The sequence below is a fragment of the Zalophus californianus genome, chromosome 16, assembly GCF_009762305.2.
Source record: "Zalophus californianus isolate mZalCal1 chromosome 16, mZalCal1.pri.v2, whole genome shotgun sequence".
In the NCBI taxonomy this organism is placed as follows: Eukaryota; Metazoa; Chordata; class Mammalia; order Carnivora; family Otariidae; genus Zalophus; species Zalophus californianus.
Genome location: NC_045610.1, coordinates 11,050,885 through 11,065,257, shown reverse-complemented (window position 1 = coordinate 11,065,257; position 14,373 = coordinate 11,050,885). Strand labels below are relative to the sequence as shown.

Genomic DNA, 14,373 nt, shown 5'->3' with positions numbered 1-14,373 from the left:
TTTAGGAAAACTAGGCTGAAAAAATCTCCAGAGACCAGTTCAGCGAACATTGTCATGTGAGGCAAAGACAAACTGAGAAAGTCACATTTATTGTCACGCAGAGACTAGCTAGACAGGACCCTTGGCTCTTGCTAGCTGCACCCACAGCCGATACCCCAACAGACCTAAAACTTTCTGCTTCTGGAATTCCGTTTCTCCAGTGTAAAGGATATCCACGCTGCCCCAATCTCCTCTGGTCAAGAACGAACGTGGCAACCTAATTAAACCATTGAAAGATATTCAAGCCCAGGGGCGCCTGGCTGGCTCAGTCCATAGAGCACGCAACCCTTGATCTCAGGGTAGTGAGTTCAAGCCCCACGTTGGGCATAGAGCTTAAAAAAAAAAAAAAAAATCAAGTCCTGGCTTCTCAGCCAAATCTCCCCCGTGTCAACAGAACCACCTCCACAGCAAAACTAAAGCCTAATAGGTCACAGATGCTTTAAAAGGGGGAGGGGCAGAGAGGGAAGAAGCAGCAACTGTTTCCACTTGTAATCCCTTTGGATTTTCCCATGTTAAGGGAGGGTTTCTTTCCTAATCAAGGTTTTGAGGTACAAAGAATGAAAACCTAGCATCAAAGCAAATGATCATGAAAATCAAAATGCCAAAAAAAAAAAAATCGAAATGCCTAAGGTTCACAAACTCCCCAAATCTGCAGTCTTTTTTTTTTTTTTTTTTTTTTTTTTGCCTCTATGCAGTGGCCAGACTCAACTTCCATCTCCCCCTCACTGGTTTATGAGGGGCCTCCTTTAACATCAGGTCATCAGGAGGCTACAGTTTGGAAACCTGTCCTTGGCCTAGGGCTCTGGATTGTGCCACACTGGTTCCCAGGGAGTATTTCTGATGAAATTCTAAATGTTGCACCAGTGCCAAGGGTGTTTGTCCTTCTGAAGAGGGGAGAAGGAAGTAGACAGCCTCCCACCATGAGCCTTTGGCCACTGTAGCTTGCTGTCCCACAGGCTGTCTTTTGTCCCGAGCTCTCTCCACGGGGTGGCAGGGCCTGCATCACACCCCGACAGCTCCGCCCACCCCCCCTCCAGTTCAGCTTTCCCCCCAAAGACACGCTTCCTCCTTTCACCACTGTTCCTCTCAAAATACATTCTTGGCTCTCCTCACAGTCTCCACCTATGCTTCCCAAGAAGCCGGCCTGCCATGAGGTTGTCTCCCCAGAGCCGCATGAGAGAGAGAAAACACACTCCACAGAGCACCACCCCTCTCGGTCGTCCATCGTCAAGCCCCTGTTGGAATGTGCTGGAAAAGGAATGTGTCTATCAGAAAGATCTAGGACATCTTTGATGGGCTTTGGAGAGCTGGAACATTTTCAGCCCCTTAGGAAACAGAAGCCAAGTAAAAACTTTTTCTAAGAGATGGAGCAATCGCCTGGGTCTGAGATGGTGCTCAACTAAGCAGAGACTGAAAAGCCAAAGTTAACATGTTTTTCTCAGTGGGGGGAGGCGGGAGGGGGGCAGCCCTCAGCATAATGCCTGCAGCCTTCCTTCTCCATCGCAGTTACTTCTGGACTTCTCCTTACCACATCCCTTCATTCAAGTGTCCCTGTATAGTCACTCATACACGCATGCACTCTACAAGGCCAACTTCCCTGCCTCACTCCCTTCGAAATCCAGACAGAACTTGGACCATAGAACCATCAAGATGGCTCCCGGTGCTCCATTATTATAAACACAATATTGATGAGAACAATCATGAAGGTACATCTTTGCATTTTTAAAACAGTTGCCGCATCACAATCCACACAGCTAGTACTGATCTACGTTCTTTTCCGGTCTTGCATAAATTCTCATAGATCTTCGTTTTCCCCGCACCTTCGCCAGTGTTGTTAATTACCTTTTTTTGGGGGGGGTGGTATTTAATTGGACATTGACTGTTATGTAATTTTGGAATTTTCTGTATTTTACAGGGGTTTTTTTGTTTTGTTTTTCTTTTCTTTTTGTTTTTGTTTTTACTAGAGTTTAGTTCTAAAATAAAGAAGCAGTTCTTTGTGATTTCTGGGCAGTCCCAGAATTTCAGTGAGCCACAGGCTGAGATGAGGGCGAGGCCGGTGAGACACTCTCCCGGGTGCAAAGTGCAAGGAGTGTGGGTGGCGCCAAAAAACTCAGCAGTTAAGATAAATAATAAAACATTTAAAAAAATTAATGCCAAAAATCCAAGATGAACAAAGGGTCAAATTATAAATAAGAGGCTTCAACGCTGCCCATGGGCATGACTGCCTCATTCCCTTCACTTTGGTTGGCACTGGCAAGCATGGGTCTTTTATTTTTATTTATTTTTCTTAAAGATTTTATTTATTTGAGAGAGAGTGAGAGAGCACGAGCCAGGGGGAGAATCAGACCCCCCAAGGAGCAGGGAGCCCGATGCGGGACTCAATCCCAGGACCCTGGGATCATGACCTGAGCTGAAGGCAGATGCTTAACTGACTGAGTCACCCAGGTGCCCAAGCCTTATAAAAGGATCCTGTAACCCTATCTGCACAAATCTCTTTAATTCCTTCACCCGATGACATTACCACACTGTAGTTTAGAATAAAAACTGGCTTTTGGTTCCACATCTGGGGAGAAGGGCCGGGACATGACAAGTATATCCAAAAATCTGAGCAGGGATTTCAAGAGCGTCTCTGGTGTTTCCTTGAGTGTGAAGCATCCCTTCCAGTAGATTCTGGACTCATGACCTCTGTGGGAAAGGCACTGGCTTTTCCTCACAGTGACTTTGCTATGCGGCCAATGCTGGAGGACCTCACAGGGGAGCAGGGAAGGAAGTTTGTGATCAGCCTGACCTAGAATCCAAACCTCAGAGCTCTAGCATTTCAGTCACTTCTTAGATTTCTGAGAAGCATTTGTCACTCCCTTGCTCCCCACACCTCCCCCAATCAGGGTCCAGTTCACCTCTGGGCCATCAAAAGCGATAAGGAAGGGACTCTTGTCTGGATACCTGTAGATGGAATCAGTAATCTTGGGCTAGCTGACTCTTGCCCCCTGAGGACAGTGATAGAACCTTCTGGTCTCTGCTTCTCTGACAGCCGTAGGGCAGCTGCCTCAGGACTCACAGTTAATCCCAAATGCCTGCTATTTTCACACCTGGCCACAAACACAAAAATTGCCAAGATTCCTATCCAAGATTCACAGAAGCTCTGGTGGTCTTAGCTGTCCCCGAGTAACCAGGATAGTGAGAGAGCCCTTCACCCACCACCCCACCCCACCCCCCACTGGCTTCACTGAGCGCCCCAGACACAGTTCCTCTTTTCCTTCTTACAAAGAGCGAGGCCCATTCCGGATCGTTCCTTCTCAGAAGAACATCAGGCCCTCGTGGGGTTTGTATTTATTCAATTAATTGATGCTTCATGTTCTTAGACCAGGATAGTGCTCTCTATTATTAATGGCTTAATTCAAGAGCTTATTTACTCACTTATTTAATAATTTTATCTTTTATTTAATAAAAAAAAAAAGGAAAAAGTGCTCTCCAAAAGCAGGGACTTAAGACTCCCATGAGGTGAACAATGAGCCGCTTAAAATCACGCTAGGAAAAAATATTAACTAAAATATGTGCGTAATATAATGACAAGCGAGGACACTGACAAAAGGTTATGTACGATATAACCCCATCTCAAAAATGAATTTGTAAGTGACCAGAAGGGGGGGTGCTAATGTTCTCTTTCTTGATCTGGGTGCCGGACACACATGTATTTTACAATTCGTGCAAACGTAGGGGTATTTCCCCTATGGGTGCTTTCCATCAATTCAAAGATCAAAACTCTATTTGGGATTATACCCAACCAGTAAAACTCCGCAAAAAGAAATATCGCGTGCGATCATAAGAGCGGGCGACCTCCGGCGACCTCTTGGGGTTTCCAAGGCCTCGAACTGTCTTCCCGATATTGGTGTGACCCTCGTCAAAGAAAATGTTTCCTTTCACACTTTGCAAAGAACAAAACCGTGGCGTCTTCCCAGCCTGGGGGTCGAGGCCACCGTGTGCCGGCTTGGGGCGGGGGGAGGGGTCGCCGCCACCCCGCGCAGTGTTCTCGGACCCGCGCCGCGGCGGCCGCCGCCGCCGTTTGAAGCGGGCGGAGGGCCGGGCGAGTCGACCCCCACGGAAGGGGGACCCCGCTGCCGGCCGCCGCCGCCCGCCTCCCCGGACCACCGGGGCTCCGCCGGGGCGGGCGGGGCGGGCGGGGCGGCGCTCGGGCTCGGCGGCCCAGGCGCGCGGGTTTCCCGGAAGCCGAGGTGCTGGGCGGCTCGCGCTCCTCCCCTTCAGTGTGCGGGGGGTGGGGGGTGGGGGGTGGGGGGAGAGGCAGGGGGCGAAGGGGCGGGGGAGCGAGGGGGGGCGGCGCTTCTCGGCCTAGGTGTTCCGAGCTGCGGGACGGTGCCGCCGCGGCGAGGTCTTTAGCGACGCAGAGGCGTCCGCTTGCTGTGACCTCGTGGCGCAATGGTAGCGCGTCTGACTCCAGATCAGAAGGTTGCGTGTTCAAGTCACGTCGGGGTCAGGGTTGTCTTTTCTTTCTTTTTTTCCTCCCCGCTCCCCCCCCGCCCCCCCACCCAAGTACAGGGGTTGGGAGGAGCGCTGCAGAAGCCCGAATGTGAGAAATCTGGCCTCAGGCGCCCCTTGTTATACTGCCAGCAGGCAGAAAACCCCGCTCTTTTGTCCCTGCATAGCGAATGCACGGTTTCCGCATGCGGCTGCGAGAGGCAGAGGTTGCTCCTGGCGACCGATAGGAGGCGCCGCGGCCAGCGCAGAGTGACCCCCGCCCGCGCGCTGGCGGCCGCCCTGAGCTGCGCACCCCCTGGCCATTCAACACTGGCCCCTGGCGTTATCAGCGCCCATCTTCCTCCCCACGCCTCCCTCCTCCCCTCCCCCAACGCACTTGGGCCCCTCGGACCACCACCTGCGGGAAGATTGAATGCGCCCCTAGAGGGGTCTCTCGTCCAGGAAGTGGCCCCTCCGTCCCAAGAAGGACTGGGTGCCTTCTGCAGGTGTCTTCTTGCTCGCCTTGACCGTCTCTTTTCCCCCCTCCGCCCCAAATGTTCCCTCTCATCTGGATTGTTACACCACTTGTAGAACCTCTGTGGATTTAGCCACAGCCAAAGGCCTGCGTATTCACCTCAATATTATTTGCTAATAGTTACAAAAAAAAAAAAAGCTACCTCTCCTCCAGTAGAGAGATGTATAGGGAAAAAAGCAAGTTGTAAAAAAATTCCAACACGTACTGTGTATGTTAATGATACATAACTTGCTATAAATCCGTATTAAAATATGGATGAATATTGTTCACACCAATTCTAGGATAGTGGTTACCTCTGGGTAATGAGGAGGAAGAAGGGATGGTGGCAGAGTCTCACCTTTTTTTTTTTTTTTTTAAATAAGCACCCCAGGGGCGCCTGGGTGGCTCAGGTCATGATCCCAGGGTCCTGGGATCCAGCCCCGCATCGGGCTCCTTGCTCTGGGAGAAGCCTGCTTCTCCCTCTCCCACTCCCCCTGCTTGTGTTCCCTCTCTCGCTGTGTCTCTCTCTGTCAAATAAATAAATAAAATCTTTAAATAAATAAGCACCCCCAAAATGTTAACATTAATTAAATCTGGTTAGAGGGTACATAGAATCTAATATGAAACATGGGTTTCAGGTCAGAATTCACTCTACCTGCATAGTCCAAAACCTCCATGTCAAAAAAGTATTTTATGATTTCCCAGGTTAGTAGGACCCACAGCATGCTGGTGGGAGTAAGGGTACATTCTCCCTGAAAGAAATACACCCTCAAAACAGGCCTTCTAGTTTTAAAGTACCAGTCAAAATACACTCATATTTTAAAATAAAATAAATTAAGTGAGAAGACCTTTTGTGTAAGAACCAGCAAAATCAGATCCACAGACTTCGGATATGGGGATTCTCAAATACAGAGGGCACAATGGATATGTTTAATCCTTTAAAAATAAAAGAGAGGACTATAAACTTAACAGAACAAGAGACAATAGGAATGACTCGGTATGTTTTAAAATAACTAGAAAGAAAATTCTAGAAATAAAAGATTTAATATTTGATATTAGAAACACACGGGTATATTATCCAGCAGATTAGACAGAGCTGAAAAAAATAATTAATGAAATAAAATATCTTGGTGGTTCAAAATATGTTTGTAAATCTTGGCATTCCCTCCAAAAGGTGATGCCTAATTCTCTTTCCCTTGAGTGTGGGTTGAACTTAATGCCTTTCATCTAACAAATAGAAAAAGTAGAAGTTATGGTGTGTGACTTTGGACACTTAGTCATAAAAGAACTGTGGTTTTCTGCCTCTCTCTGGATCACTTGCTCCGGGAAAGCCAGCTACCATGTCGCAAGAACATTTCTGAAATCCTGCAGAGAGGGTCACTTGATGACGAATCGAAGCCTCCAGGCAACAACCTCATGAGGAATCCCCAGTCAGGCTTTTGGGTGACTGCAGCCGCAGCCAACATTTTGACTCCAACTTCATATGAGACCCCGAATCAGAACCAACCAGCTAAGACACACCTGAATTTCTGACCCTCAAAAACTGTGTGAAATAATAAATGTTAAGATGCTAAGGTTTGGGGTTAATTTCCCATGTAGTAATAGATAACTAATACAGAGGTAGAATTAAAGAAATTACACTGAAGGCAAATAAAGAGGCAAAGAGATACAAAATATGGGAGGAACGAAGCGATACTGTAGATAGAATAAAAATGTCTCATCTCAGCCTAAATGGAGTTCCCTGAGGGAGACAGACCGTAGGCGAGAGGTAGTATTTGGAGAAATGGCAGCTACTAACTTTTCAGAATTGATGGAAGACATGAGTCCTCACTCACAAGAAGCACTCTATCTCCTAAGTATGATAAGGAAAAAGACACCCATACCTGTATACAAAATAAGGAAACTGCCCAATATGGAGAGTAAAGATTTTTAAAACCACCAGGGGATTAAAAAAAAAAAAAAGACAATTATCTACAAAAAAAAAAAAAAAAAAGAGTTGGACTGAAGCCGAATTCTGAGCAGCAACAGGGAAATCCAGAAGTGCATTATTAATCCTAAAGCACTGGGATGCCTGGGTGGCACAGTACGTTAAGCATGGAACTTTTGGTTTCAGCACAGGTTGTGATCTCAGGGTGGTGAGATTGAATCCCATGTCCGGCTCGCACTCAGCAGGGGGTCTGCTTGGGTCTCTCTCTCTCTCTCTCTCTCTCTCTCTCTCTCTCTCTCTCTCTCTCTCTCTCTCCCCCTCTGCCCCTCCCACCCCAGAATAAATAAATCCTTAATTCTAAGGCATTGAAAGAAGACAATCGCCAGCCTAGAATTATATACTTGGGAAGTTATCTTTCAAGAATAGATATATTTTGGGCGCCTGGGTGGCTCAGTTGGTTAAGCGACTGCCTTCGGCTCAGGTCATGATCCTGGAGTCCCGGGATCGAGTCCCGCATCGGGCTCCCTGCTCGGCGGGGAGTCTGCTTCTCCCTCTGACCCTCTTCCCTCTCGTGCTCTCTCTCTCTCATTCTCTCTCTCTCAAATAAATAAATAAAATCTTAAAAAAAAAAAAAGAATAGATATATTTTGGGTGCCTGGGTGGCTCAGTCGGTTGAGCGTCTGCCTTCAGCTGAGGTCATGATCCTGGGGCCCTAGGATGGAGATTCACGTCTGTTCCCCGCTCAGTGGGGAGTCTGCTTCTCCCTCTGCCCCTCCCCCTGCTCATGCTCCCTCTCCCTCTCTCTCAAATTAATAAGTGAAATCTTAAAGAATAGAGATATTTTCAGGTACCTAGCTGGCTCAGTTGGTAGAGAATGCAACTCTTGACCTTGGGGTTGTTAAGTTCGAGCCCCACATCGGGTGTTGAGATTACTTAAAAAAATAAATAAATAAAATAAAATCTTAAAAAAAAAAATAGAGAGATTTTCAAACAAATGGATCCCCCAGCAGCTCTCCCTGAAGGACTCTCTGAGGGGCATATTTCAGGGAGAAGGAAAACAATCCCAGGCAGAAGGTCTGAGAGGCAAGAAGGACCCAGTGAGTAAAGGAAATGGTAAACACGTGGGTTAGCTAACAAACCTTGACCACACAGAAACAAAAAAAAAATATCACAAATGTGTGGATTTGCAAAATAGAACTACAATACTGGCCAAGAACAACATGGAAGCCAGAGTCAACATGATCTGGGAGTAAAGCCTTTTAAAGTGGTTGTATTTTTTGAAAGATATTTATTAAACAGAAACCACGTTAAATATATTAAAATGTAGGATAATCACTAACAGAGTAGAGATAATTGAGTATGCAGACAAAAAAATCAGCTAACGATATCGAGGTTTAAATAATAAATTAATAAAGTTGGTCCAGTGGACGTAGATAGAACTCTGCATACAACAAATAGGTAACACTGTTCTTGAGTTCACATGGAGCATTTTATATAAACGCGACCACCTTCTAGACCGTGAAGGAAATCTCAAGAAACTCCAAAGCACTGGTATCATTCAGGTCACTTTCTCTGACCCATTTACCATTAATTTAGAAACCAGCAAGGAAAAGCGTACTAAAATTAGGATGTTTAAAAACACTTGTAAATTACTTCATAGACCAAAGACAGAACCCAGACAATAGGAGAAACAGAAGAAAATTAGAGAATTTTCTAGAAGAAAATAGACAATAGAAGAAAATTGGAGTTATGGACACTGCACAGAAGGAGCTAAAATGATCACTGCTTGCAGATGATACTCTCCCTTAACTGAAAAACCTAAAGGAGTCAGATGAAAAATTACTAGAAACAAAAAGAGAAGTCAGTAAGATAATGAGGTACAAAATTAATGTACAGAAACCAGTAGTTTCTGGGGCGCCTGGGTGGCTCAGTTGTTAAGCATCTGCCTTTGGCTCAGGTCGTGATCCCAGGGTCCTGGGATCGAGCCCCGCATCCAGCTCCCGGCTCAGTGGGAAGTCAGCATCTCCCTCTCCCACTCCCCCTGCTTGAGTTCCTTCTCTCGCTTTGTCTCCCTCTGTCAAATAAATAAATAAAATCTTAAAAAAAAAAAGAAACCAATCATTTTTATAAAATCAACCAGTTAGGAATAAGGTGAAAGGGGGCAAACGTAGGAACAAAACATTTCACATTCATTTTATATGTCGTTTAGATTTTTGAATATGTGAATATATTATGAATATATTACCTACTCAAAGCAAAAAAGTGATGAACATCAGTGAGTATTGTCCTCCTGGAGGATACAGACAAGACTTTCTAAGGGACATTGGCACATCGATAGTTTTTTTTTTTTTTTTAAGATTTTATTTATTTATTTGAGAGAGAGAGAATGAGAGATAGCACTAGAGGGAAGAGGGTCAGAGGGAGAAGCAGGCTCCCCGCTGAGCAGGGAGTCCGATGCGGGACTCGATCCCGGGACTCCAGGATCATGACCTGAGCCGAAGGCAGTCGCCCAACCAACTGAGCCACCCAGGCGCCCCACATCGATAGTTTTTAAAGGCAGGGTGTCGGGCATGCACGCTGAGGGACCCAGGACAGCTAAAAGGTCAGGCAGAGAGCAGGTTTCTAGAACAAAATCTCTGACCTCAACATCTAAGAGCTCTGGGATGGGATGACCCCGGCAGTGGCTGGTGTGGGGATGGGTGGAGTAAACAGGGCCTCACTTGGAAGCCCAATACGACCGCATGTGTGAATTCTGTGTGTCACCTGCCTGACCCACGGTCCCTGACCTTGTCCTAATGGGACCTCTCTCATGGGTGCCCCATTCATTATGTCTCCATTCATAGCCCACCTGTGCGTCTGACCCAGCGTGTGACCTTCCCATGTGACTCCTCTGTGGCCCCCATCCATGTGACCCTCGCCCTCTGGCTTCCAACTGAGTTTGGCTGATGCGGAGGACCAACTGGAGGAAGAAAGGAAGAAATGTGGACCTGAACGAAGGCCAACCAAATGCGAAAAGCAAGGGCCATTTACTCTGAGCTTGCTGTAGAAGGGACTCAGCCACCAGCACCTGTGTTTCGGCCGAGACCCAGAGGTGGGCAGGGGGCGGTGGGAGAGATTTACAGCGGCCTGAGGAAGCTGGAAGCAGGCTAACTAGAACTGGGGCGTCCTATGTGATTGGTCACAGGTGCAGCTTTGCTTTACTCTGGCTGGTCCTAAGTCGGAGGCAGGGACAAAACTCAGGGAAGCTGTTAGTGGTTAATCAAGTCCTGGCCATTTGGGGCTGATTGTTCTAGAGGTCATGTTTGGCTTCCTGGATTATTACCAGAGATGGCAGTTTGACTTCCTACAAGTCCCACGTTCAGCCTTCCTGGCTGGTTACTGTCATGAGAGGTAGATTGTGAGTTGGAGCTCTACTTTTTTTTTTTCTTAAGTAATCTCCGTGCCCACCATGAGGCTCAAATTCAGAACCCCAAGCTCTAAAGTTGCATGCTCTACCAGCTGAGCTGCCCAGGCACCCCCGGAGTTCTACTTTGATATCTGGCCTGGCCATTGTCCATTCGTATATTCAGTCTCTCAGAGGCAGTTTATCCCCGAGCTGCCTCCCTACGGGGTCGCCGCAACCTGTGGCCTCAGTGGAGGTTCACAGAACCCCTCAAGTGTCCTTCTCGGCAGGCCCCCTCCGTCCCCAAGTGCTGGTAAGCACCACCTCCCCTCTGCTGGCCCCAGGCTCAAACACCCTGGTGGGACTCTCCAGGGGACTCATGACTGCATCCTGTCGTCCTTGGCTCCAGAGAGATGGAATATGCTTGGGCATCAGAATCTGCTCCTTCAGTAGACAGCGCACAAGTGCAACCAAAGCTTCGAGAATTCAGCAGTGAGCCTGCTTTCTGTTTCCTCCCCATGTCCTATTTGAACTCGATGCTTCAGAGGAGGGGCAGGGGGACCTCAGCCCAGCAAGCTGTGGTTGGGTCCCTACCACCTCATTCCCCTGAGCTGCCCTTACTTAGCGGGGAGAATGCTAGAAGCTGAATGTCAGAACGAAATAGAGCGACGTCTGCCTGCTTTATCTCCAGGCGATACACAAAACTGACAGGGGCAAAGAGGAGAGACAAAAGTGACCAAGGGAAACCCAGATATATTCTGAAGTGTCCTGAGTGCGTTACAGAAATAGAAGGTTTTGTCTTTGCGCCTGTGTTTCTCATTTCCCCCCAATGAACGGCAAAGGAAAGTGGCAAGTATACCAAATGGGGTGGGGATGGGGGTGTTGCATCTACATCCTGGCTGCATCTCTGATCAGTCGTGTGACTTGGGCAGTTTATTTTATTTAGTTTTCACCGCTCCGTGCCCAACACCCTCCTCTGGAGAATGGGAACAGTAAAGGTTCCTACCTCATAGGGTTCAGTGAGTGAATTTATGGAGAGTGCTTCCAACAGCGACGGACACATAGTAAACACCATAGACAGTGGTGTTGGGTATTATTATCATTATTATTATTATTCCAACATTATTACTATTTTCAAAGCCAGAAACTCCTCGTTCGATCAGTCAGGAAAGGAAGGTCACATGAGTTCAGCACTTGGACGGGAGAGCATTCTGCTGCCTACCTGCCCCCGTGATTCTGTGCCCTGCGGGCTGTGAAGGGATCATGCTAATCCACATGGGTTTGCCCACCGTGGCAACCACAGGCAGCCCGGCTCTGGTCAGGGCCCCCCACCTGCAGGATTTTGACCACGGCTGGAAATGCAGAGACCAGGAAGACAGCGCGGCCTCCTTAGAGATGCAGCTCACCAGCAGAGGGCGCAAGTGGCAAACCCAGGAAAAACTGGGCCGTGAACTTGGAACATCTTTTTCCTCTGACTCAGTGAGTGCTTTCGAGCTTTTCTGTTTGAGTACCCCTAAAAGACTTTCCGGAAAACGATGTAACCTGTGCACATTTTCTAGTGGGCACCTAACACTTTTATTATCATTTAAAATCGTTGCAAGAGCCAGCCTGTTATAAATAGTAACGTGTTAAAATCAGCAGTTACATCATTTTCTAAATATAGCCCATGAAGTATAAACACCACCACGATTTGATACTATGATGCATTTAAAATAGACAAGAACAACAAACTCCTATGTACTGGTTAGATATTTTGCATGTTTCCTTTTTCTCTTTGTATTTCCGTTCCTCCCTCCACAAATTTAGGACAATATATACTTTCATGCTCGATGTCTTTTATTTTACCACCCTGTCATACTTCTCTCCACAAAAACGCAAATATAAATTGAAAATTAAAATGCCTGTTTCCTGAGACCTTAGAGGTCTAAGCGTTAACAATTTTTCTTTGGGATTGAATTATTACTATGATTCATATTAGCACAGCGCCCATACAAACAAACAACACAAATGTATTACAAGTTTTGATAACAGAGCTTGAAATTGTCAGATTGCCTCTTTACTTGGCACTTCCGAAGTTTTTACACCCTGGGGCGATGCACCCGAGGGAGAAGGTGGCTTTTCTGGAGACAAAGACTGAACATAGAAAGGGCAAAGACAACCAAAAGGAACACTCAAACCACAGCGCGTTTCTCAGGGAGGGAGTTTGTGACGAGGAAATTGAGAGTCTGGAAAATCAGTTCCTTAAAACTGACTTTGTCACAGATTCCCTCGGAAAGTCTTCCTGCGTCCTGGGGTGTGCTGTCAAAACCTATTATTCAGAGAATAGAAAAGCCAAATTAAGATCACTGGTCACTGGACTGGGGGGTCCAGGTGGTGGCCGGCTGAGTGGATGAAGTAGGGGGCACCATTGCAAGGTGCTGTCATGATAACGAAATGTCCTTGGCCCAGGGGGGAGCTGGGTCAGAAATCACTTATCAGGGGCACCTGGGTGGCTCAGTCAGTTAAGCGTCTGCCTTCAGCTCAGGTCATGGTCCCAGGGTCCTCGGATAGAGCCCCCCGTGGGGCTCCCTGCTCGGTGTGTGTGGGGGGGGGTCTGCTTCTCCTTCTCCCTCTGCCGCTACCCCCCTGCTTCTGCTCTGTCAAGTAAATAAATAAAATCTTAAAAAAAAAAAAAAGAAATCACTGATCAAAGTCAACCCAGAGGAAGCCTCAGGACCGACTCACAGACAGGATCTGTGCAAAGGGATGAAAAGTAATTTATATTACATATTATAAGCATCACATGCGTCTGTATTCTATCTAACGGCCTTCCTTTGCTCACTGAAATAGTTTACAACTCTTCAAATTCCATTTTTAACAAGTCCTATAAACAGAATTTGAAGGTGAGAAAATGAAAATATTTGAAACTCACCTGTTGGGTTTGTTTTTGTTTTGTTTTGTTTTGTTTTGTTTTTTTAAAGATTTTATTTATTTGAGAGAGAGAGAATGAGAGATAGAGAGCACGAGAGGGAAGAGGATCAGAGGGAGAAGCAGACTCCCCGCTGAGCAGGGAGCCCGACATGGGACTCGATCCCGGGACTCCAGGACCATGACCTGAGCCGAAGGCAGTCGCTTAACCAACTGAGCCACCCAGGCGCCCGTTTTTGTTTTTTTAATTTGGAAAAATAGGGATAGTTTGTGATTGAATGGAGCTTGAGTCCCTTGCTTTTTTTTTTTATCATACATGATGTCTGGTCTCTGATATTTTAAAATAAATGAAATGCGTGTTTCTTAGCGGAAAGGATAAACTTTGAAGTTAGACATATTTACACTCGAATCCTAGTTTGGCCAGTTGCTTTTTTATGAGCCTTAGTTTTCTTTTTTAAGATTTTATTTATTTATTTGAGAGCATGAGAAAGCACAAGCAGGGGGAGCAGCAGAAGGAGAGGGAGAGGGAGAAGCAGACCCCCCCCACACACACACACTGAGCAGGGATCCCCACGTGGGGCTCGATCCGAGGACCCTGGGACCATGACCTGAGCTGAAGGCAGACGCTTAACCGACTGAGCCACCCAGGCGCCCCCTGCCCAATGGGTTGAATGCAAGGATTTTACTGGCTACTTGTTACAACCCTCCTAGTATGAACATTCTTGTAACTCTCTCCAACTTTGCTGCTCCCATGTTTTCTTCTGACCTAGATTGCATAGATTTGAGGCACTTTAGAGAACAAAACTCCTGGAATCATTATTAATGTAGAAATTTCATAGACTCTTGGGTCGAGCCTGCTCCTGACAAGAGGGAGATGATGGGGGCCTTTTCTGAACCCCCGCATCTGAAAATATGGGGTTTATTCGTTTTTGTTGCTTTGTGCCTGGGGACAGCAGGCTTACACAGTGCATTTGCTGGGTATTCCTGTCTCTCAATTATCTGATATTAAATTATGACCTTCTATTTTTCCACTGTCTCTGGAATCAGGCAGAAGTCATTTGCAGTCCCCTTTCTGCTGCTTAGTAACCACTTACCCTCGGGCAAGTTACTTAGCCATTCAAACCCTAAAGG

The 14,373-nt window shown here is 46.8% G+C and overlaps 1 non-coding gene across 1 annotated transcript; it reads left to right on the top strand.

Moving 5' to 3' along the window:
- Window positions 1-4,459: 4,459 nt before the first annotated feature.
- Window positions 4,460-4,531, top strand: TRNAW-CCA. Its single transcript has one exon. It is a non-coding gene; the product is annotated as a tRNA-Trp (tRNA).
- Window positions 4,532-14,373: the final 9,842 nt, after the last annotated feature.